The sequence below is a fragment of the Lissotriton helveticus genome, chromosome 5_1 (genome assembly GCF_964261635.1).
Source record: "Lissotriton helveticus chromosome 5_1, aLisHel1.1, whole genome shotgun sequence".
Classification (NCBI taxonomy): domain Eukaryota; kingdom Metazoa; phylum Chordata; class Amphibia; order Caudata; family Salamandridae; genus Lissotriton; species Lissotriton helveticus.
The window spans coordinates 1,529,540,349-1,529,565,000 of record NC_136065.1 but is presented as its reverse complement, the minus strand read 5'-3'; positions in this window follow the sequence as shown (position 1 = coordinate 1,529,565,000).

The window sequence follows — 24,652 nt, the reverse complement described above, 5'->3', positions numbered from 1 at the left end:
TGCCATACGCCAGGCCAGCCTACTCCGCTTACTCTTACAGGGGGTGACAACAACACTACATGTGCCAGGTCTCGCCTATAGTGATCTGCAGATCACAGGTCTAGTTGTCAGCATGCCACAGCCACTCCCTCACTGCTGGTTTATACCCACACCACACCCACCCAGCACAGGCGTCGCAAGACATGTGACCCAGCCAATAAAAAGGGCCGGGGCACGTGCTCAACGCCATTTCCACTCTCTATCTGGGTGCATCCGTGTGGTGTTAATTTTGGCATGAGGGCCTAGGGCCCTGCAACATCACATTCCCCAGGACCAGAGGTGGCATGCTTTCGTCTGCACCACAATACTCAATCATAGAGGGTCCATGACTTTTGGGGCACAGATTTGGTGGCACCGGATACACTACGGCCGGCACAGGCACACCGCCACGGGATGGTGACTTTCAGTGCACTGAGGTAGGGGCACCTTAAGTGCTGAGCGGGTGTGCAGCCTGTGATGATGATCCGTCCTGGCGGTCCGGAATGGTGAAGATCGTTGTGAGCCCTGCTAGACCGTAGTGTAGGCCTGAGCCAGCAGGCAGTGCGTGCCTACCGCCACGTGGCCTAGCCTCGCGGGTCACAGAGTTAGTGGCACCTCAAGGGCTGAGCGGGTGTGCAGCCTGCGATGATGCTGTGTGCACTGATATGTCCTCTGCCATAGCGAAAGCAAGACCCAGAATCAAATGTGAGACCTGGTGGTCCGCGGAGCAGGGCTGCATGATATGGAGGGTGCCATGCTTACGGGCCCTGGGCTTGGGGCTTGCACTGGCACGTCGTGGGCCCTCTTTACGACATGCCGGTGGCGGAAGGTGAGCAGTGAGGCCTGGGTGCGCAGGGGCGGGCATGCACCGCTGGGCGGCGGGAGGGGCTCGTGTGCAGCTGCCTGGGTGCGCAGGGTTGGCGTATGATGGCGTATGCAATTGTATGTACTTTGACATTCAGGTATCTGGACTCTGTTTCAGATGAAGGATCTGTTTCAGATGTGGGACCTGGTGAACTGCACTACATACCGGCACGTGGTTGGAGACTCACCGGTGGCAGCAGGTGAGCAGTGAGGCCTGGGTGTGCAGTGTCGGCAATCTCGCTCCCTGTCCCTCTTTTTTTCTCTGTGTCTCTCTCCCCCTCTCTCTCCGTCTTCTTCTCTACCTCTCTTTCCATCTTCTCTCTCCCTCCCTCTATTTCCGTCTTCCTCTCTTCCTCCCTCTCTTGCCGTCTTCCTCTCTCTCCCTCTCTTTCCGTCTTTCTCTCTCCCTCCCTCTCTTTCCGTCTTCCTCTCTCCCTCCATTTCCGTCTTCCACTCCCTCCCTCTCTTTCTGTCTTTCTCTCTCCCTCCCTCTCTTTCCGTTTTTCTCTCTCTCTCCCTTTCTTTCACTCTCTCTCCTTCGCTCTCTCTCAGTTCTTTGATCAGTGCACAACACATCTTCTTATCTGGTTTTTTGTCTTGCAGGTTGTGACCTACAGCTTGTCCTGAGGAGAGCTGCCATGTGTCTTCATTAATTTTTGTTTAGTAATTCGAAGGTGAATGTGTAATGCTCATTTTTGTGACCACACATGCATTTTACCTGTTATAATTGTGAGACATCAGGTGGATTCTTTAGTACATGATTTCGTGAAGTTGATGTGGCATCTGTATGCCTGAGGGGGGAGGCCACAGGGGGTCCCTGGAGGTAGTGGTGGTGGGTGTTGTGGCCCTGTTGGGGCTCTGAGCTGCATGATCAGTGCCTCCATGGCATCTGTTGTTCTTCGGGTGTGGCTCTGGGCTGGGCTCCCTTTTCTAGTGCAGGCTGTCGTCCGACTTTACACCAGGTCAGAGCAGATGTTAGTTTCCTGCTGCTAACGCGCCTTATCGCCTGTTTTGAGTTCTTATCTCCTATCTGGCTGGTCGTTGAGAATGTTGCGGAGTGGTGTTGTTGCGGCTTTTGTCAACACCTACTCTGCATCTAATTAGCGATAGTTGCCGGCGTCATCTGTGGCGATCTTTTTTGCAGCTGCTATCGCAGTTAAACTGGTGATATGGGTTGTTGTCACCAGCTTGTGAATGGGGCGGTAGTTTTATCGCCACTTTAGCTGCGGTAAGGTGCCGCTAACTCAGAGATAAATCCTTGAAAATATGCCCCTGATTCTTTTAATTAAAACAATCTTTTCAGTGACTAGCTTTTGAATTACTTTGTCTTGTTATCTCCAGGCAAGCAGACAAGAAAAGCGAATAAAAGTGCAAAACGTAAAGGTAGATATTGTTCTAAACAGTACCTGTAACACATACAAATCATTCTAAATATGAAGTTGCTAAATGTTTAAGATGGCAGAAAAGTATTTACAATTACAGTAAAAAACAAATCATAGCAAGAGGTTTTACGTGACTGTTCCTTTATATGAATGTAACAGAAGGATTCCAGCAAACAGAAATAAGCAAAGCCATTTGACACAAATGAAGCTTTAAACATTTCAAACATCACCATTAAAGTTAGAAAGAATGGCTCACCACAGAATTATCGAAAAAACAGACAAATGCTCAGATATACAATTTGAAGACAAATAAAAAAAAAACACTATGCAGCCTTTTTTAACACAAAAATCATTTTCTTTCAAACTAGCACCTCGCAAATACTAGCAACAAAATACTTATGATGATCCTAACTGGAGTACTCATTTGTATACATTTGCTTATAGTGCAGCATGTGTTGCTTTGGGAGAGTTTGTTTCCAAGATAGATTTTGTGTTCACCAAATAGTCCGTGACATGCTGGAACAATGCACATCATACATAACAACGGAAGCACTTCTTTGGAGACACACCTTCTTTCCAAGAAGGCTTGTGAGCACACCACATATACTCTTCCAGCTAAATACAATGCACCTCATGCGCAGCAGAGGAAGCACTCTGAAGCACTCTTTAAATGGTGAAATGGTACACCAAATATGGGACTGAATGATGGTGGCAAATACATCTCTTGTGAAGTCCTTCTCTGTGCATTTTAGAAAATTAATGGCATGTCCGGCAGAATGCTAAAGTTGACCGTAGCCAGTCCTGAAACCTAGTCTTGCAACTAACAAAAGGGAGCAAGCAAATTGAGCTTCGTATATACTCACCTCTTTACTCTGCTCAAGAGACAAGTTCTTTAATTTTCCTGCAACATTTGTGATCATGAAGGACAAATGGGACACAAACTTACAAGAGGACCTTTCTGTATACGATACAGGCATAATCCAGGTTTCTTTCATCTGAATCTTTGTTCTTCAATTGAAGGATGTCAAGAGTTGTCAATTTACATGGTCTGTTCTTTAGAAACAGAGGACTCGGTTGCTGGTTTAAAAGCAAGCTTTTTAAGATGGTCCAAACTTTGTGTCTCTTCTATTTTGATCTTTGTTCTTGGATGCTGTTGTAAATCTGCAAGACGTAAAACAAGCACTTCATGAAGAGTGTAAAGATGAGCAAGTTCATCCTTTCTTTCCTCTTTTAATCCTTTCCGTAATAGAGTAAACAAGGCTGAATCAGGCCAGACACTTGAACTTTGAAATGTCAGACTGATGATCTAGGGAACCCTGATGACTTTCCAGAGTCTATTTGTAGGCAGGAATGTTATTGTCTGGATGATCACACCTGTCTCCGAGTACCCTAATACACATTACACAGAAGTAGACTACCCTGTACCACCAAAGGGATAACCCAAGCTAGACAGTTTCCCACAGTATTACTGATGATAAACTCCACCTTAGACCTATCAGCGACATAAATATGGAATTTGAACAAGAGGTGAGTCTGGCAGATGTCCATAAACTCCTTTCGCTTCTAAGTTTTACTATCAAACTTTCTTTCGGCTAATCCAGCTAACGAACCTGGTTGCAATCTTGCTAGTGATTGTCTTCATGTGTTATTCTCGGTTGTATGTTTTTTCAACGAACTCCGTTGTAACGCATGCCTTTACCACGCATGCGTTACAACGGAATGCTATTTACACGCCTATATTTTTCCATGTATTTTAGCGTGGTGACGTCATAAGAAAAAAAAAAACGGCCTTTTCCTTCCTCTGCGATGTCGATTGCCTGCACATCACGTCTAAAGGTAAGTGTTTTTTTGGGGGGGGGAAAGCCCCCCCAACCCCCCTTTTTTATATGTACCCTTTACCACACATGCCTTTACTACGTACCTCGTAGTAAAAGTATGCGTGGTAAAGGCTGTCGTTGTAACCACGCATGTGTTGTAATGCATGCGTGGTTAAAGTTTTCGTTGAAACGGCCTCGTTGTAGTGGCCGTTTCCCCTTATTCTCTGGAGTCAAGTTTTAGACTTGCAGTGCTAAATTATTTAATCCAGTAAGTAGATTCTGTCTTTGATCAGTGGACGGATCTATTCAGAGTTCCAGTCTGTCAAGGGTAGGTGTTCTTGGTGACGACTTTGAAAGACGTTATTGAATAGAAGTAGGGTCTTCTGCGTACGCACTGCAGGGCCGGACTGGGAACCAAAACTGGCCCTGGCAAAGAGCTTGGCTGGCCCCCCTGGGAGCGGCCGAGCTGTTTGCCAGGGCCGATTTCGGACGATTTTGTTACAGCGGCAGATTTTGCAGCTATGCTGCAAAAACGGCCCTGTACCAAAAACGGCCCCCAGGGGCCCAAAATCGGCCCCCACCCTAGCGGCCCACCGGGGAAATGCCCGGTGCCTTCTACAGCCAGTCCGGCCCTACTACGCAGGTCATTTCAGATTCTGGATTGGTGGCAAGTCTGAGATTGCCCCTAAGAGCAGATCCAGATCTTGGAAGCGAAAAAACTGAATCCAGAAAAAAAAACCTCCAAGGCTGCAGGCTAGAATAAATATATGATGCAAGAGGAATCTGGAATCTATAGAAAAATATAGGGGTAAAAAAACTTAAACTGTTAGTGAGCAACCGGTAAGTACAAAAAGTTATAGCACACTGTGTGTCTGCTTTGTTTCCCCTTAAATACCTCATACCCAGGAAATAGAAGTCTGACCCAGGAAGTAGATTTGTAACATATTGGCTTTGCAGGAAAATAAAAAATAATTATGACCAAAACTACAAAGAAAACCAGGACTGGCAACAGTCCTTAAAAATTATGATCAAAAACAATCTCTGTGATGCTGTAGATATGCCCAATCACAAAAAACAAGGAATTCAAAGAGGTGTGACCTCAATGTGCAGTGGGCCCGCAGAAAGGGTCAAAGGAGCAGTTTCTGCTGCACAGGATTGGGAAATGGGGTGTGGCTAGGAAGAAGAAGATCCTCGAGGGCAAAAGGCCCACAACATGTAAACAAATAACTTTCTAATTTGGCCGAGGATATTTACACCCTCTAGCTATCTGAAACACAACCTGCTCCAACAGTTACCATGCAATGTGAGCCCAATAGTTTCATTTATTGCTCAAAATACACCTCAAAATTGTTGTTTCTCAGAATGGCTCAATATATTCCCACCGCAGAATATAAAATGTGTTTTCGTGCAGTGATGGCGCTGAGATTGAACGTGAGCTGTCCTTATTTCCATTCATGACATGATACGATTTATTTACATTCAGCAAGGGACTCTTATTGGGCACAGCGCGTTTTTGTTTCAGGCTATGAATTCAAGGGCGGACTGCTAGAAATCTAGGGCCCGATGTAGGTCGCCAAATACCGGTCGGTAACGGCCGAATTCGGCCGTTACCGACCGGTATTTGGTGATTGAGATGTAGGGGCCATTATTTTACCGAATCGGTAAATTTACCGAATCGGTAAATTTACCGATTCTGTAAAATATCGAATCGGTAATTTTACCGATTCGGTAAATACCGAATATTACCGATTCGGTAAATCAAAATTAAAATTTACCTACATCTCCCTCCTTCAAATTTACCGATTCATAAATACCGAATCGGTAAAGTTCGGTATTTATGAGTCGGTAAATTGAAGTTACCTACATCTGGCCCCTTGTCTCCTGGATTGTACCCACTATGTTAAAACTGTGTTTAGCACAGACAGTGCAGGATCAGATGTCCTTTGCAATGCACCGTTATGCTTCTTTGGTAATCGTAGGTAGATGGTCAATCGTACACTCTTCTTGTATGGCTCTTGAAGCTGTGGAACTAGTAATGCTTTATATGTCACATAGAAATCTGCTAGCAGGGGTCCATCCTGGTGTCTTGCTTGTGCATAAATATCTAACGTCCCCACTGATGTCTGCAGAAGCAGCATTCATGTCATCTTTAATAGGGACAGAGGGTGTCAGCGTGGCGCAAAGAGCAGGATGGCGTTGCTGATGGGTGTTGCTGGGGCTTCACGTTGGTGGTCCCGTGCTAGTACTCGATGCTTTAGTGCAAAGAGGCAGCTACTGAGCTTTGCGTTGAATCATTGTGAGTGCGGCAAAGTCTCGATGCAAACTGGCCTGTTCATGGTCACAAAGCACCTCAAAGCTAGACTTCAGCTCCCTTGAGCCACACCTAGGGTCCTGGACCTAAGGAGGCATCACTTGGGCATCAGAAACTCACTGCAGCTAGGTGCAGGGGATGGTGCAGGATGTTGGGGAGCCTTTTATGTCACTGAGGATCAGATCAGGAGACCACCAGACTAGTCCTTGGAGTCACTCTGGGGTCTTGGGTTAAACAATTAAAATGCAGTTCCAGTTCTCTTCTCACCCAGACAAAAGGGCAGCAGGTCAGTACAGCAGGGCAACAGTTCCTTCAGAGCAGCAGTCTGGCAGAGTGGCAGTCCTGGCAGCAGCCAGCAGTCCTTCTTCCTGGCAGTTTCCATGGGTCTAGAAGTGTACTTAAGAGTTGCTGTTTGAGGGCCAATATTTATGGCTGGTGCCCTTCCCTTCCTCTGGAAGGTGGGAGAAGCTTGTAGAAATTCCATGTGATGTCCCCAGGCACCCAGTCTTCTCTGTCCTGACTCAGGACTAACAGTAGGCGGTATGCAGCCCTTAGAGAGGAGGCAGGACACAGCCTATTCAAGTATAAGCAGGGCTGTGCCCAGCTCCTCCCTCCCATCCTGCCAGTGATGGCCCATCCAGGCACAACTAAGTTCTCTATTGTGTGTGGCTGCCTAGGAGGAATACACAAAGCTCACATGTAACATGACCTCGGTTCAGGCCATAGGCACTAAATGGCTAAGGCAGAAAAATGCCAACTTTCTAAAAGTGGAATTTTCAAAATTGCAATTTAAAATCCAGATTCCCATAAGTTAGAATTGATTATTACAATTTCAAAAACTCTAAACATGAATGGATTACCTATTCCCATTTCGAAATTACAGCTTAAAAATGTAAAAGGTAACTCCAATGTTATCCTGAGGCAGAGGTAGGCCTTGCAGTAGTGAAAATGGATTTAAGATGTTTTCACTACCAGGACATGTAATACCTAAAGGTGCATGTCCTACCTTTTAAATAAAATGCATCCTGCCCTATGGGCTGTTTAGAGCCTATCCTAGGTGCGGCTTATATGTATACAAAGGGAAGGTGTGGGCTTAGCAAAAGGTTGATTTTGCCAGGTCGAAATGGCAGTTTAAAACTGAACATAGAGACTGCAATGGCAAGCCTGAGACAGGTTTAGAAGAGCTACATTAAGTGGGTGACACAATCAGTGCTGCAGGCCCACTAGTAGCTTTGAATTTTACAGGCCTGGGGGACATGTAGTACCACTTTACTAGGGACGTATACGTAAATTAACTATTCTCACTGGGTGTAGGCTAATTCTACCATGTTTTAAGGAGAGAGCACAAAAACTTTAGCACTGGCTAGCCGTGGTAATCTGCACAGAGTATTACGGCCAGCAAATACAAATTTAGCAAAAAGTGAAGGGTAAAGGAAAAAGGTTTGGGGGTGACTCTGCAGAGATGGCCAGGTCTAACAGTTCTTATATTGGTAAACATATTACAACTTTATTCAGGAAGTAAACAAGTGCAACATTTGGTGCATAAATGCATATAAGCACTACAGGCTTCCAATTTGGCTCACCCTTTTTACTCAGGCATTTAATGTTAGGATCAATGTGCAAACAATGGAACCCCAGATCTCACCAACGTAATTCCCACCAGCATTTGTGGAAAATTTTGTATGCTGCTTCTGATCTCACCTGCTACAAGAAACAAGGGTCCAAAGACAAAAAACATATAATAACAATATATGTTTTAGAGTTTTATATAGCGTGTACTAGACCCAAAGATATTGGGTATCAGAGTGCTTTATATGAGCACCAGTTTCATTACACAAGGACACACTTATTTTTGTTAAGCACGGGTAGATTACGTGACTTGCCCAGAATCACACGATGTTGGGCATCGTTGTCGAAACTTGAACCTGGTACCCCAGCTTCGAAGCCAACTGCTCTAGCAGTAATGCTACATCCTCTCCCCAATTATTGTATTATTGTACTTGAAAGGTAATAGTTCCCAAACGAAATGCTCAATCAACAGTTTAAAAGCCACATTTATTTATCAATTTTACACATAAATTAGGGTAGGTAGGAACCCGGAAGGAGCACCAAACTGACTCAGGCGTTATTATGTGACAGAAACACCAAAATATTTGGTCACAAAGAAATATAACAGATACTTCTGCCCCTATCGTCAATTTATACACAATAAATGGGCTCAATGTGTGAGAGTCGACAACGTTTCAATCCTCACTCCCCTTGTGCGTTGCAGGATAATTGCATTGCAGCCAGTCCTGCAGCAGAATTCTGGACCTTCTTGGAATCAACGGGCATCGAAAATGTCACTGATCCCTTGACTAGAGTTTCTTCTCGAGTGTACTTCCCCAGACAACTGTGAGGTGCAGCCGCCATTGCTGTTCCACAAGTAAACACATATTGCAAAGGATTTTCAGCCCATGGTGAGAAAATGTGAATTAACACTTGTCCATGAACAGTGCACAAGAAAAGGAAGACAGGTGCTTTTTTGAGGGATTGAGCCAGGATCAATAAAAATGTAGTCACACTTATCACATAAAAAAGTGGCTTGATTGAGAGAGCTGGTTACTGTACAAAGACTTACTTACAAGAGTTGAGGACAGCCTAGCAGTCACTAAGCCCTCTAAACTTTGCTGATTCTGTTCTTTGGTAAACTCTTTCTAGGAATGCAGCATTTCCAGATCTATGAAAATTATAACATTACCATCATATTGAGCTCACCAAGCTGATCATAGATTGTTTGGAGTTGTTGGCTATTCAACATATGTTTTGGAGAGCACGGAATGGAGTCGTGTTCTGATGGAAGTGTGGCATAATAGATGCAGATATGCTTTGATGCAGCAGATGCAGTAAGGGCCATTTTGTTGATGCTGAGCAATGATGGAGAGCATGGCTTTTGGCAGGATACCTCATTGCTTTTCTGCATTGTATTCCATTGGTGTGAAATCTGGCCTTCATGAAAATGTCATGGGGCAGAAAGAAGACTTTAAGTATGGTTAGTCAAGTGGTAGCAATAGTCAACAGATAATTGATGAGGGATGGGTTGGTGTTGAGGTTACTAAGAGAATACGTGCCGATATGCTTGAAGAATAACAGTCATTTCAAGTAATAAAAGCAAGAAGGCTTTGCCATATGTTCATCAATGCCTTTTCTCCTTAGCAATGCAAACAACAGTGCCAACTGATTTACATTTCCAGTGACATATCTAAGTGAATCATGATCCTTAAACGCTAGGCACAAATTAATTTCCAAGCTGTTGAAAAAAAACTTGTTATTGAAACACCCACAACTTTTGTCTGTACTCTTACTCACATTGTTTCACAAGGCTGCTTTTTATATAATACACTCTAGCCCTTGGGTAAACCATCAAATTTTTCTCAAGTGCTTTGCACCCAAGTTCCTCTCTTGCATTTGCCAAGGTCAGGATGACTCATTTTCACTCTGTCTGTCTAGTATGCCTGATTCACAAGCAAAAAAGTAAAGTGCAGATCCTTATTATTACAATCAAGGCTGGTAGAATTTACATTCAAAAGTGTGCTGTTATCCTAATATTGTGGAATTGCTGCACTCACAACATTAGGGTATGGGGCTGGATTCTTGAATTTCTAGACTGGGGCAATATAGAAAATTATGTGAACAGCATAATTCATAAACGTGTGTTGTTGGCATGGGAATGTTACCAGTATGGTCAACAGGCCTGCACCCCTGCCCTGAGCGACTCTACTGCAAGTGAAACTATTAGCTTGAGTTTTTTGGGCCTAGCTGCTCTCAGGTGTAAGCCTGTCGAGTGGGCATTCCATGGTTCAGAAAAGGGTAAGGGTAAGGGTAAATCAAGAGCACCGTCTTTACCAACATGAGACTACTGTCATGTCATGGTTATTGACATAAAGACCTGGTTGCAGCATACCCATTTTATTAATAACTTGCATTGAACAACCTGTTTGTCTGTTTCAGGAGGCGTGTCCTCACTTGTGCAAAGTTCTGCTTAAGATATAACACTCAGACCTTTTTCTAACATTCCCTTCGTATGTCAAATGCATGTCTATTGTGTGTAGGAATGTGGTGGTTAGTAGAAAGACTAAGATTGTTGTGATGACAGTCTGATTGGTGGGGCCAGTGGGATCAATTTTAAATAGCACCAGGTGTGACATCGCCTACGATGGAGGATGGTTTACCACTTCCTCAGACAGTGGACGTGCATTACCTGAATTCCTGGAGCTGAAGGAAGTGACCAAGTCACTAAAGTGAGAGAGGATGGAGACTCAATTAGACTCCTTTTGCAGGGAATTGCAGCTTATTATTTTATGAGCGCTGCCATTTGGTGAATGATAGGGAGAGTCAACAAATCCTGTTGTTAATAGTGAGGACGTTTCTAAGCATTGTTTGCTATTCTCTCTTTCCCTCACTGCAGCTTCAAGAAGGCTGGTTACAGCCAGGTGCAGTCTTCATGCTTCATTGTGTCCATTATTTCAATACTCCAGCTTGGAGCCAGCCCCATCACTGCTATTACTATCTTACACAAAAACAGTGTCTGTACTACAGTCCTAATACTACGTTTGAAAGTGATCCGCCGCAAACTTGTTTCAGGACTTTTAACAGTGGATCAACATCCTTTGTATGGAAAATCAGTCTAACAGTAGTATCCAAACCATTCCATTTTCTTCCATTTAAAAATATCCTGATCAAGTGAGGGAGCTCCCAGCAGAGTACTAGAATGGCTGCTGTGATCCAGGGCTGGTGTAAGTCTGACAGCCAGTCACCCAGAGGTGAGCCGACATCACCAGAAGCCTTCACATCTTGCCACAGAATCTCTGGGTCTGCCGAGTGCTTAGAAGCCTGCTTTTCTGCTCAGAGAGGGGAACGCAGAGACTGTTCAGGTGCAGAAGCCCCTGGAGTGATGGACACTCAGAAGAAACTGACTTAAGGTAGGGAGTGTGTCTGGTGCTGATCCAAGTTGAGAGCGGTCGCCCAGCCTTACAAGCAGTTATTCATCTCTGCTGTGACTGGAGGGCCCTGCCCAGGAACTGGAAATTCAAACCTGGCCACCGCCATGGCCAGACACCTTGACAGGCTGGGTGCACAAACTGTCAAAGAAGGACGGCAGTGGAGCCAGGCCTATCGAGCCTTATCTGTAGTGACGTGAACCAAGAGACAGGGCTGCCTGTTCAACCCTGTGCCTACTGCTGGATACACTGTCGAGTGACAGCAAAGAGTGCATCACTCTCATCACAGCTCTGAGCCTGGCTCTGCATGGTCAGATAAGACACAGGCCTGTGTTTGATAGACTGTCTTGCACTAGATCTGCATGTTAAAAGGAGGTAGGTGTGTTGCAACGAACTCGATGGCAATATAGGAACTGATCCGACCTATGGGCCCCATCATTTGTCACCCACCAATAAAAGCAAAGGTGAGTACTTGCATCTGAGCAGACTCTTACCCAAAGTTTCCCTGCAGCAGTACACCCATACAAAGTGGTAGGAGCTACAGCCATGGTGCTATACCTCTGCTGTGGAGTGGAATCTGTAACTTCAGAAACAGGACTCTGGTACGCAGAAGACACAACAATTTGGTCAAGCCCACAGCTTTGGCAAATACTGCAACTGAGCCCCATGTCTGTGTGTACTATTACATTTTGCTGTGCTATGAAAGTACTTTTCGTCTAAGACATGCACTGGGCACAGTTCATAATTTGAGCCAGCGGGTTCCAGTGCTTGGCCCCGGCACTTAACTGTCAACACTGGCATGCCACAAATATGGTGGCTGGTGGCGTTGTTTGTCTAATTTAAAGATCAACAAAACAACGGTTTATTAATTCAATATACATTTAAATTACTACTACTGCCGCTCTAGCCATTCTTATTGCTTTGGGGGCCTGGATAAGTCTAGAATGTCACACTTGTAGGTGTATGATCGTTAGTAGTTGTGTTGGCACTGTTATTGGCAGCGTTATTAGGAGCAGTTGGTGGTGTAGTCTGCAGTGGACTCCTGACGTGGGCCCTGGCACTTATTTGTTTACGAATTAAGCATTGACAGGGCTGGACTGTACATTATTCATTTTGAGTTCTTACCCTTCACATTACCTGACACAGAATCATTTTACTGATTTGCTGAGGATGTAATTGATGGGGTTGCAGTGAGAGGCTAAGAGGCTGGAGAGACGAATGGACAACACTATGGTTTTTAATTATGTTTGAAGTTCAGGGGGGATAATACTGTTCTCAAATGGGGCAAACGATCGCTCTAGAAGGTGGTGGCAAATAAAGAGTTGTTTGCCTTCTTCATTTAGGCCCCAACTAAGTTCAACTTGTATATGGCCTGGTGCCAAAAGACCACCAGGACTCCAGCACGCACTACAAAATTAAATACTCCTTTTGTCTGAATATAGTACACTTTATACCTTGTATTTTATGTTTCATCAAGAAAATTCAAAACATTACAATCATCATGTATTGTACATCAATAAATCACAAAAACATTATTCAAAATTTGCATTTTCATCAAGAATAAAATTCATATCAGTGAATTACAAAAAACAAATCCATAACACCCAATGCATTTCGGGGCCACGCCCCTTCGTCAGGGGTCTATTTGAGAAAGAGAAAAAAGAAGGAAAAAAAGAGAAAACCTTGTTACTCTTGATGTCAAGGAGGGTAAGTGTAATTAAAGAAAAACCCTTATTTTCATAAATCTTACCTAATTATTGCAATTTGTTTGCAGTCACTATATAATATAGTGCTTATATCTGATGTTGTCCTCTGCTTCCTACGTCTGTAAAAGATGACTTAAATTACTATAAATTCTACACTAATTTTGGAGTGGGTCATGGTGACCTAAATTAATTTATAAGGCTCACCTGTACTTGTAGCCTTAGTTCGTTCTTTCTGAAAAAATGTATGAATAAACGGATTTTAATACCACCCATATAGTGTTCGTGAAGTCAATATTTACATCCATGTAAATAATGGAGAGGTGTCATTTACCTGTCGAGTGTATCGTTACTACAAGACTTTGCTTTTTCTAATGTGTTGCGGTGTCACCTGAAAAATATTAAAATAAAACGTGGACTTAACTTATCTGACGACAGGTACTCGATGGATTACAAACTTAGTGAAGCGTTTTCGCTTACCGGCGGGTTCAATAGATGAATTTAATCCCGCTTGAGGTTTCCGGATTAGCAATAGTTCTGTGTGTAAAAAAATAGTGTTAGACACTCTCTCTACGCCAGTGGTTAGCCACCTCGCTATGTGTCAAAAAACGGAGACTCTGTCTCTTACCGGTTGCAGTTTGGTTCGTTCAAGCAAGGGAGAAAAGCTCGCGCGTCCGCGTTGCATTCGAGCTTTGTGATCGGATGAGTCCCTTATTACTGTTCACTTGTGCAGTAAACATAGAAAGAGGGTTTAGAAGGCAAATGTCAGCCATTTCTAAGTGGTGTATTGTCCGCGATAAGGAATTTCGTTGTGATAACGTTATTCCTATTAAAAAAGAAAACTATTTAGATGCTCATTTTCAAGAAAAGAAAAAGTTTTGAGGAAATGATATAAAAGGAAGTTGTGCAAAGTGTTATCTGCCTATTTCCCAAACTAAACATTTTTGCTCGAAGGGTGAACCCTTCTAGGTACAATTTATAAACTAAACATCGTTACATGACAAAATGCTTAAGCGAAATATCATTATAGTAACTACCTAAAGTACCTGGCTTATTGGCGTAATTTGTGAACTGAACATTGTTACATGGGAAAATACTTCTGCAAATGTCATTGTAGAGATCACCTAGGGTACCTGGCTTGTTAGTGTGTTTATATATCACGGTGTGCTAGTCTCCTAGGGGTTGCTATATATCCGATATCAGTGTGTGTTGTCTAGTCGTACTACAGGAAGCATGACATATCCAATTTATCATTTAGCCCCGTGGGGGTCAGTGATTGAAGTTTCCGAATCCAGTAAGCCTCTCTTTGTAGTAGGATTTTGGAGTTATTCAGACCCAGTCGTTGTGGAAGAAGTTCTATGACTTGAAATCTCAGTTGTGCGATGGTATGGCCAACTTCCCACCAGTGTTTAGCAAGTGGTGATGTTAAGTTCTTGTTTCTGATACGGCTCTTGTGCTCAGAGAGTCGCAGTTTCAGCTTGCGTTCTGTTTTGCCAACATATATGAGGCCGCACGGGCATTTAATGGAATAAATCACAAATTCTGAATTGCAAGTTGTGTTGTGTCTTAATTGGATTTTTTCGCCTGTCCGCGGGTGTAGTAGGATGTTCCCTGGTATTACATTGTTGCAATTTTTGCAGTTGTAGCAACGTGAGGTACCTTTATATTCTTCAAGTTGTTGGATAGTATCCGTGTACTGTCTGGGTTTGTTCAATTGTTCTTTTAAGTTCTGAGCTCTCTTATATGCGAACATAGGTGTGTCGCTGAATAAAGTACCGAAATCTTTCTCTACTTGTATAATCTCCCATCTTTTGAGAATGATGCGTTTTATGTCTCTTGAAGCTGTAGAGTATCTAGATACGAATACCATCCTTTTGTTTTCAGTCTTCGTTCTTTTTTTCAGGAGTTCTACCCTTGGTATCGTTTTGATTTTTTCCACATGAGCTTCCAATAGTTTTCTTGGGTATCCCCGATCCAAGTATCGTTGTTTTTGTGCTTCCATGTGTTTGTCACAGCTTATCTGGTCCGAAGAGATTCTCTTGATCCTCATGAATTGAGAAACTGGCAGGTTGTTGATGAGATTTGAAGGGTGAAAGCTTCCATACAAAAGTGCAGTGTTTTTATCAGTCGGCTTTTTATAGAGCGTTGTGTTAATCGAGTTGCCTCGAAGTTCAACCCAAACATCCAAAAACGGTAGTGCATCTTTGCTAACATTGTGTGTAAATTGAATTCTGGAGTTAGCAAGATTCAAACTCTTGATGTTCCGAATTAAATCAGCGACTGGCCGTTTCCATATTAAGAAAACATCGTCTATATATCTCTTGTAATATACTAGACCATCCTGCCACGTTGAATCTTCCAAAATGTAGTCCAGTTCGAACTTGGCCATGAAAATGTTTGCATATACGCAAGCCCCCGGAAAACCCATTGCTGTCCCCGTGAGTTGCATATAGTACTCTTTCTCCCATGTGAAATAGCTGTTTGTCAGGCAAAATTCAAGCAACTGCAATATTAGGCATTTCAATTCTTCTGGTTTGTCATCGCGAAGAAGCGCCCACTCTATTGCTTCAAGACCTTGTTTGTGAGGGATCGATGTATACAAGGCTGTCACATCAATTGTGCATAGCGTCCAATCCATTGCTTCTGTGGTGTTAATAGTTGACAGACTCCGTAGGAAGTCTGATGTGTCTTCCAAATAGGTTGGCCAGTTTCGAATGAACGGCTGCATATGGGCATCGATAAAGATGCCCATGTTCTCAAAAATAGATGCGCATCCCGATACTATAGGCCTGAACGGGGGATTTTGAAGATCTTTATGCACTTTTGGCAAAAAATATATCCTTGGTCTTCTTGGATAAATTTGCCTCAAGTATCTCTTAGTTGTGATGTTTAGCCAGCCCAATTCCTCCGATTTGTCTAGTATCGCATCCAGGTCCTTAATGATGGCATTGGTTGGATCTCCGCCCAATTTAGCGTATGTATTTGCGTCATTCACATGTTCTAATCCTTTTCTTACATAGAAATCTAGATCCATTACAACGAGGCCTCCTCCTTTATCAGCTTTTTGTATAACAATTTCTTTGTTCTTCATCAGTCAATGGAGAGTACTGTGTTCAGCTCGTGTAAGGTTGTTGATTTTTCTCTTATATTGGATTTTGCTCAAGTCAGTTTTCACAAGTAACTCGAACGTGTCCAAACTTTTGTGGGAGACAGGAGCCATAAAGGTGCTTTTTGGCTTAAATTTGGCCGAAGTGTTATCTTCGTTCTCAATGGGGTTGAGAACCGTAAAGAAATGTCTCAGTCTTAAGACCCTCATGAACTTAAAGAGGGCTATTTCTGTCTCTAGTTGATTGGTATGGTAGGTGCTGACGAAACTTGTTCCTTTATTGAGCAGGCTTTGCTCAGATTTAGTCAGTTGATAACTTGAAATGTTGATCACAAGGTCTTGGTCTGACTCCTTAGACCTAATTTCTTCTTCTCCACCTCCTTTTCCTTTTCCTTTTCCTTGTCCTCGTCGCGTCTTTTGTCGCTCACTGTTGGTGGTATGTCTGGAGGTTTGTGTTGAGCATGGTCCTTCTCTAAAAAAGAGTCAGATGTTGAAGCTGGTGTATCTGCAGTTGCTGCAGTTGAAGCAGTTGAATCTTGTTGTTTGGATTTGGGCACTTGTTGTTTATTCATAGGCTGTCTGGTGGTGCTAGTGTCACTATCAGATACTCCACTTTCTTCTGATGATGCTGTCTGCTGTTTCCTAGTGGTATATCGCCTCTTTGCGTATATTTCTGCCCAAGTATACGCTTCATTCAACTTGTAATCTATCGTGTCCCGCTTAAACTTGCGTAGTTTGGTCTCTTGCAATTCCTTCCCATATTTATCCAATTTTATTTCAAGGTCCTCCAGAAATTTACTCCATGGCTCTTCCTCTATTCTCTTCGACAATTCTTGTTTTACGTTGAAGATCTCCTCCTCAAGATCTTGGATAGTCTTAGCCAGTTCCTCAATCAAAAGCAATATAAGGTCCAATGAACATTTATTTAGAATTTCGAACCATTTTTCCATGAACTGAGGGTTGTTGTTCAATCTATATAGCATGGGTCTTATTGCTAGTCGTAATCCCCTGGGAATACGTCGCACACGGTGGTATTGTATTAGTGTAGACGCATGAAGCCGCTGGTTTAATTCGCGTCTTGTCAAATATTCTAGTTGTTTAAGTTGCTGTGTGGTGGATCCTCCTTGAGTATCAAAAGTTTTCGTCTCCTTGATTAGCTTGTAAATTTGTGTGGCATCCTCAGCAGAATATCCTTTGATATTCGCTCTATTGTCAGTAATTCCAGCTATAGATTCAAACGACATTGTCCAGTGGTGCAAACTCCCGTGTGGCAGTATAAATTAACAATATGTATGAGCGGGTGCTGCACTCCGTATAGTAATGCTTAAATCAATTCTTAACCCGATGTGTGTGCTGTGTTGGATTAGTGCCTGCACACTGTAACTATAACTTGTATATGGCCTGGTGCCAAAAGACCACCAGGACTCCAGCACGCACTACAAAATTAAATACTCCTTTTGTCTGAATATAGTACACTTTATACCTTGTATTTTATGTTTCATCAAGAAAATTCAAAACATTACAATCATCATGTATTGTACATCAATAAATCACAAAAACATTATTCAAAATTTGCATTTTCATCAAGAATAAAATTCATATCAGTGAATTACAAAAAACAAATCCATAACACCCAATGCATTTCGGGGCCACGCCCCTTCGTCAGGGGTCTATTTGAGAAAGAGAAAAAAGAAGGAAAAAAAGAGAAAACCTTGTTACTCTTGATGTCAAGGAGGGTAAGTGTAATTAAAGAAAAACCCTTATTTTCATAAATCTTACCTAATTATTGCAATTTGTTTGCAGTCACTATATAATATAGTGCTTATATCTGATGTTGTCCTCTGCTTCCTACGTCTGTAAAAGATGACTTAAATTACTATAAATTCTACACTAATTTTGGAGTGGGTCATGGTGACCTAAATTAATTTATAAGGCTCACCTGTACTTGTAGCCTTAGTTCGTTCTTTCTGAAAAAATGTATGAATAAACGGATTTTAATACCACACATATAGTGTTCGTGAAGTCAATATTTACATCCATGTAAATAATGGAGAGGTGTCATTTACCTGTCGAGTGTATCGTTACTACAAGACTTTGCTTTTTCTAATGTGTTGCGGTGTCACCTGAAAAATATTAAAATAAAACGTGGACTTAACTTATCTGACGACAGGTACTCGATGGATTACAAACTTAGTGAAGCGTTTTCGCTTACCGGCGGGTTCAATAGATGAATTTAATCCCGCTTGAGGTTTCCGGATTAGCAATAGTTCTGTGTGTAAAAAAATAGTGTTAGACACTCTCTCTACGCCAGTGGTTAGCCACCTCGCTATGTGTCAAAAAACGGAGACTCTGTCTCTTACCGGTTGCAGTTTGGTTCGTTCAAGCAAGGGAGAAAAGCTCGCGCGTCCGCGTTGCATTCGAGCTTTGTGATCGGATGAGTCCCTTATTACTGTTCACTTGTGCAGTAAACATAGAAAGAGGGTTTAGAAGGCAAATGTCAGCCATTTCTAAGTGGTGTATTGTCCGCGATAAGGAATTTCGTTGTGATAACGTTATTCCTATTAAAAAAGAAAACTATTTAGATGCTCATTTTCAAGAAAAGAAAAAGTTTTGAGGAAATGATATAAAAGGAAGTTGTGCAAAGTGTTATCTGCCTATTTCCCAAACTAAACATTTTTGCTCGAAGGGTGAACCCTTCTAGGTACAATTTATAAACTAAACATTGTTACATGACAAAATGCTTAAGCGAAATATCATTATAGTAACTACCTAAAGTACCTGGCTTATTGGCGTAATTTGTGAACTGAACATTGTTACATGGGAAAATACTTCTGCAAATGTCATTGTAGAGATCACCTAGGGTACCTGGCTTGTTAGTGTGTTTATATATCACGGTGTGCTAGTCTCCTAGGGGTTGCTATATATCCGATATCAGTGTGTGTTGTCTAGTCGTACTACAGGAAGCATGACATATCCAATTTATCATTTAGCCCCGTGGGGGTCAGTGATTGAAGTTTCCGAATCCAGTAAGCCTCTCTTTGTAGTAGGATTTTGGAGTTATTCAGACCCAGTCGTTGTGGAAGAAGTTCTATGACTTGAAATCTCAGTTGTGCGATGGTATGGCCAACTTCCCACCAGTGTTTAGCAAGTGGTGATGTTAAGTTCTTGTTTCTGATACGGCTCTTGTGCTCAGAGAGTCGCAGTTTCAGCTTGCGTTCTGTTTTGCCAACATATATGAGGCCGCACGGGCATTTAATGGAATAAATCACAAATTCTGAATTGCAAGTTGTGTTGTGTCTTAATTGGATTTTTTCGCCTGTCCGCGGGTGTAGTAGGATGTTCCCTGGTATTACATTGTTGCAATTTTTGCAGTTGTAGCAACGTGAGGTACCTTTATATTCTTCAAGTTGTTGGATAGTATCCGTGTACTGTCTGGGTTTGTTCAATTGTTCTTTTAAGTTCTGAGCTCTCTTATATGCGAACATAGGTGTGTCGCTGAATAAAGTACCGAAATCTTTCTCTACTTGTATAATCTCCCATCTTTTGAGAATGATGCGTTTTATGTCTCTTGAAGCTGTAGAGTATCTAGATACGAATACCATCCTTTTGTTTTCAGTCTTCGTTCTTTTTTTCAGGAGTTCTACCCTTGGTATCGTTTTGATTTTTTCCACATGAGCTTCCAATAGTTTTCTTGGGTATCCCCGATCCAAGTATCGTTGTTTTTGTGCTTCCATGTGTTTGTCACAGCTTATCTGGTCCGAAGAGATTCTCTTGATCCTCATGAATTGAGAAACTGGCAGGTTGTTGATGAGATTTGAAGGGTGAAAGCTTCCATACAAAAGTGCAGTGTTTTTATCAGTTGGCTTTTTATAGAGCGTTGTGTTAATCGAGTTGCCTCGAAGTTCAACCCAAACATCCAAAAACGGTAGTGCATCTTTGCTAACATTGAAATGGCTGACATTTGCCTTCTAAACCCTCTTTCTATGTTTACTGCACAAGTGAACAGTAATAAGGGACTCATCCGATCACAAAGCTCGAATGCAACGCGGACGCGCGAGCTTTTCTCCCTTGCTTGAACGAACCAAACTGCAACCGGTAAGAGACAGAGTCTCCGTTTTTTGACACATAGCGAGGTGGCTAACCACTGGCGTAGAGAGAGTGTCTAACACTATTTTTTTACACACAGAACTATTGCTAATCCGGAAACCTCAAGCGGGATTAAATTCATCTATTGAACCCGCCGGTAAGCGAAAACGCTTCACTAAGTTTGTAATCCATCGAGTACCTGTCGTCAGATAAGTTAAGTCCACGTTTTATTTTAATATTTTTCAGGTGACACCGCAACACATTAGAAAAAGCAAAGTCTTGTAGTAACGATACACTCGACAGGTAAATGACACCTCTCCATTATTTACATGGATGTAAATATTGACTTCACGAACACTATATGTGTGGTATTAAAATCCGTTTATTCATACATTTTTTCAGAAAGAACGAACTAAGGCTACAAGTACAGGTGAGCCTTATAAATTAATTTAGGTCACCATGACCCACTCCAAAATTAGTGTAGAATTTATAGTAATTTAAGTCATCTTTTACAGACGTAGGAAGCAGAGGACAACATCAGATATAAGCACTATATTATATAGTGACTGCAAACAAATTGCAATAATTAGGTAAGATTTATGAAAATAAGGGTTTTTCTTTAATTACACTTACCCTCCTTGACATCAAGAGTAACAAGGTTTTCTCTTTTTTTCCTTCTTTTTTCTCTTTCTCAAATAGACCCCTGACGAAGGGGCGTGGCCCCGAAATGCATTGGGTGTTATGGATTTGTTTTTTGTAATTCACTGATATGAATTTTATTCTTGATGAAAATGCAAATTTTGAATAATGTTTTTGTGATTTATTGATGTACAATACATGATGATTGTAATGTTTTGAATTTTCTTGATGAAACATAAAATACAAGGTATAAAGTGTACTATATTCAGACAAAAGGAGTATTTAATTTTGTAGTGCGTGCTGGAGTCCTGGTGGTCTTTTGGCACCAGGCCATATACAAGTTATAGTTACAGTGTGCAGGCACTAATCCAACACAGCACACACATCGGGTTAAGAATTGATTTAAGCATTACTATACGGAGTGCAGCACCCGCTCATACATATTCCCAACTAAGTTCAGCCAAATTAATTGCAAAATACGCGGAAACGCCTGTTATGCTGGAGAGTACTTTGTGTAAGTAGTCATGTTTTTAATGGTTGTATGACGAACCATCGCGGTAAAACGCATCGCGGCACATTCCATCGCGGCCACAACATCGCATCGGCCGTTACACCGGCCGTTATTTCCTCGCAAGCATTTGCGCCGCAAATGCGGCAATTTCATTGGATCGCGTGTCACATCGCCGATTTAACATCGCGCGACATGACAACGCGATGTCTTACCCTACACTTGAAAAAAAACTTCTGCCAATGGGTTTGTGGGGGGGTGGGGGTATATATAGTATTGCCCACCGCGTCACCAGCCATTTGTGCCTGTGACCCTGTCGACATAGTTTGGAACAAGTAAGTCTTCTGCCCTCTTTTGTAATCGTTAGTCCCTTTATTTTTTGTGCCTTTAACTCATTTCTCATGCCCTTCTGTCCTCTCTTCCCACTCTTTTTCGTGTCGTTCTGCTGCTCTATGTTCCCTTCGTTTTTTTTTTTCCTCAGTCTCCCTCGCTTTTTGTGTCCTTTTGCCCTCATTTTCAATCGTTGCACCCTCTGTTTCCCTCGTTTTGGGTGGTCTTCTGGCCTCTGTGTAAATGGTTTCCCCCTTGATTTTGTGTGCCTATCACCCGTTTCTCGTGCCCTTCTGTCCGCTCTCCCCCCTCTTTTTCGTGACGAGCCATCTGTTTCAACAGCCCTTGAAACAACTGAGTTCAAAGCAAACAAGGCCTACTATAGAGAATTCTCTAGCTTTATGTAAAGCCCCTTTAACCCAACGATCCTCGTGCACTATATAAGAACACCAAATAAAATAATTTCGAAAAAATGCACTGGCTAACGTCTTGTTAAAAATTAAAGCGTTGTCCAACTATAGGTCAAAATGTTTATGTTATGTAATGTTCCTGCTAACTGTACAGCGCATCGCAGCCCGTGGGGTGGCCCGGTAGTGATCTCTGGGTTTATCCAGTTCTTGCCTGGGTTTGTATGACTGGTTAAAAGGGTGCATGGATGGAGTGTGTCCCATATGGGAAGAGTCGGGGAACGCATGCTGATTTTGTAACACATATTGTATGTTGTCAAATAATTTTTCTTTTGCTAGAGGACCCACTTTTTCTGCTGTGGTGATTTTTACTAACTCAACAACAGATTTTTCATGAGTGCTTTTTAGAATGTCTATTAAAAATGATGCCTCTCGCAGCCATTTCTTAGGACAACTGAGCAGTAAAATTTGCCTATCACTCGTTTCTCGTGCCCTTCTGTCCGCTCTCCCCCCTCTTTTTCGTGTCCTTCTGCTGTCTGTCCCCTCGTTTTTGGGGTCCTCTGTCTGCCTCGTTATTTGTGGCCTTTTGCCCTCACTTTCAATCGTCGTTGCACCCTCTGTTTCCCTCGTTTTGGGTGGTCTTCTGGCCTCTGTGTAAATGGTTTCCCCCTTGATTTTGTGTGCCTATCACCCGTTTCTCGTGCCCTTCTGTCCGCTCTCCCCCCTCTTTTTCGTGACGAGCCATCTGTTTCAACAGCCCTTGAAACAACTGAGTTCAAAGCAAACAAGGCCTACTATAGAGAATTCTCTAGCTTTATGCCCTCTGGTCAGCAAACTATCCCTCCTCCCCTGCCCTGAGCCCTTTAAAAGAAGTCCATGCTCCAAAAAGTCCCCCAGCCTCCCTGCCCATAACCCTAAGAAACTGTTCCCTACCCCTGCCTCGACTTTGTAAATGGTCCCTGCTTTGTCTGCTAGAGCCCTACAACGGAAGCCTATGGCCAAATGGATGGGTGGATTTAGTTTGTAAAGTTTTATTGATTGCGATGTAATATAGCGCGAACTTTGCCCGAAGGTGTCAGAGCGCTTTACATAAAAACATGTTTCAAAAACCCAAGGACTTATGATTACATGCGTTAGATAAAAGATACAAATATGAAAACATTGCAAATGAAAAGGGGGGGCCCTCGGCCCCCCCGCACGCATGGCGGCGCGGCGACCGCCTCACCTCCTCTCCCCTCGGGTCCTTCGACGGTGGGGGCGTGCCCTGAGGGCGCGGCCCACCGCCGATTGGCCGGCGCCCCTCCTGACCCGGATTCAATGGACTGGTTCCGGGTCGGGGGGGGCGGGCGATAGGAGGGGCCACCCGGCCCCTCGGGAATAAGAGGTAGGGAGCGCCCAGGAGACCCCCTTGTCCCTGGACGCTCCCTCGCTGAACGTTGTGCCCCGCGTTCGGGGCTTCTTTGTTTTGTAATTGCTTTCTGCTTTCTTTTTCAGGCACTCCGGAGCGGGAATTCGCTGGAAGTCGAGTTTGTACCGGAACGTGGTGATTCTCCCTTTTCTGCTTGCAGGTTTGGACGTCCGGAGTTCCAGCCGCGTGGGGGGCCAGGCGCATCGGAGCAGCGGAGAGCCTTGCCCGGGAGCATCTCCGAGGAGCAGGGAGCCGTCGTGAACAGCGCCTCGCCGATCACGGACTAGCAAGGGCGCGGAGTCGACGGGGAGAGCGCGGTACGGGTCGTTTTAAGGCCCCGTAAGGTATTGTGTGGGGCAGGGGACTTCGGTGGCGGGCCCCCCCCTTTTGAGAGCGGGGGTATTTTCTTATGTCCGGCTGAGGGCCTGTGAGCTCCCCCTCTGCCGCCGAGTCCTGGAAAACATAAACCGCACAATTATTTAAGTACGCCGCTGAGATACACGCGAGCGGCGGTAGCGATACGGGTCATTGTGTACCTTGCCACAGTGGATTATTATTATTATTATAGGAGCGTCGTTGAAAAAACGGGTTTGAGCGCGCTTTCTTAAACGGCAATCAGGCCGGGGAGGGCAATTTGAAACTGATTAGAAGGCAGCGAAGCAGGGTCGACCAGGGCAGCACCTGGATGGGAGACCCTATGAGAAGTGTACAAACCGGGGGGGCATTTATGTAACTGTTTTTCACGCTGCATTCCAGTATTAAGTATAATTGATTAGGGAGGCTGCATCTGAGTGTTTAGTATAATCCATTGTACTGATTGTGACGCAGAGTGTGCAAGTTTTAAGAAAACGAGGCGGCATCTCTTCAAGTGTTTTTTCACTACTGTAGGGTATCAAATAGGGTGTGATTCTTTGTTCAAATATACAGAAGAGGTGTCATTTCATAAAGTGTTTTCCTACTGTGGTAATAACCATTAAGTGCCTTGTTGTCCAAGTAGTGGCACAAAACCGGAATAATTACAAGTCTTTGCTCAATAGTGTACCGGCCATGGGCTTAAGTGTTATGTGGAAGGTCGGTATTTAAGTTGGGTCTCC